This window comes from Gobio gobio (assembly GCF_949357685.1).
Source record: "Gobio gobio genome assembly, chromosome: 11".
In the NCBI taxonomy this organism is placed as follows: domain Eukaryota; kingdom Metazoa; phylum Chordata; class Actinopteri; order Cypriniformes; family Gobionidae; genus Gobio; species Gobio gobio.
This window is the reverse complement of record NC_137104.1, coordinates 6,874,563-6,876,395: the sequence shown is the minus strand read 5'-3', so window position 1 is coordinate 6,876,395 and position 1,833 is coordinate 6,874,563.

Below are 1,833 nucleotides of genomic sequence, written 5' to 3'. Positions count from 1 at the left end.
ATCCATCCATCCACCCACCATCCATCCACCATCCATCCACCCACACACCCATCCATCCAAAGATTTTTTAGTTTTAGTTTTAGAAATAAGTTTCTGATCTCTTCTGCTCACCAAGGCTACATTTATTTAATAAAAAATACAATGCTCAATATTTTTGTGGAAACCAACGTTTTTTTTTTCCAGGATCCTGAACTAACAGATACATTTTTTTAAAAACATTTTTTGATAATATTTTAATTACCATTTATTTCTGCCTTTTTTTAAAAACAAATTAAATAAAACATGCATTATAATTTGTTTCTAAATAATTATAAATATTAATATTTTGTAAATAAGAAGTTAACAGAAAGAACAGTATCGATTTAAATGTCACTCTTGATGCATCTTTGCTGATTAAACTGCAGCAAAGATGCATTAAATTGATCAAAAGTGACAAAAGATTATATATATTTATATGCATATATATATATATTATATATATATATATATATTACACACAGTGAAGCTGTTTTGTTACAATTTATTATAAATAATGTATTTACACTTTTTCAAAACCATAAAAAAAAGAGTGTTTAAAGAGTGATTTAAATCCGTTCTCGTTATGTTGAGCACTCTTATTTGTCATCGCCCCGGAGATGACACTTGCACATTTATGGATGGTGGGACAGAGATTGTAATTGTTGCTGAAGTGTTCGTAATGATGTGAAAGTGAAGTGCTGTAGGTAATCAGTGTCTCTTGTTCTTCCTCCAGCGGTGATCGTCGGAGGTGTAGTCGGAGCGCTCTTCGCCGCGTTCCTCGTAATGTTACTCGTCTACCGGATGAAAAAGAAAGATGAAGGCAGCTACACATTGGATGAGCCCAAACAAGCAACCGTCACATACCAGAAACCGGACAAGCAGGAAGAATTCTACGCCTAACATCCATCCATTCACCCATCTCTCCAACCTCGCCCCGTCTCTACCTGACCCCCTCCTCCTTTCTTTTCATCTCGCCCCTTTTCCTTTGATCCCTTTCTTCCCTCGTTTCCCCATGAGAGTGCCTCTCATTCCACGGACTCGGAACTTTCTTTTCCAAAAAAAAGAAAAAGAAAAAAACACTGAAAAAGATCAATGTAGAAAAAAAAAATGAAATTGGTTGTGGGAGGGGCTTGGGCTAGGGGCGGGTCAATGAGGGCGGGGCTTGAGTGTACACACATACACAGAAGAGAAAAACTTTTTTAAGAACATGTTATTATTGATATGTTTAGGATTGTTGTTCTATGGAATTAAGACCTGAATCTTTTTTTTGTAAAGACACTCCGTTTCAGATGTGTTTCCTGCACAATACTACTCTCGGACTGAAAACATGGGAGCAAAAAAAAAAAAAGAGAAAAAAGCATGACAAAAATAAGGGAGAGGAAAAGAACACAGTTGGGGTCATGGAGGGATTGTGCAAGTCAAGCGAGAGGGAGAAAAGGGAGCAGAAATGAGAGTTGCATGGCAGAAGTAGAGTCCGTACTCGAAATGCTCTTCTGTCACCGAGGTCAGTGATCCAACGTTGTGCGGTGCCTTCCATTTCCCTGGTGCTAGAAACAGAGCTCGAGCAGAGCGAGTGTGTGTGTGTGTGCTTGTGCATATGTGTGCGATTGTATGTCTAAGGTGCCCTTGTGACCCCAGCCTAGACACACGCGCACACACACACACACACACTCTAGCTCCCTCTGCTGGCGAGAGCATGACTTGGCACCCCCGAAACACGAACACAGCACATTAAAAACACTGAAGATTTGCTGTGAGGGAGCGCATGCATAGAACCAGAGGACTAGCCTCTCCTCTGCTCTGTATAAAAACTTT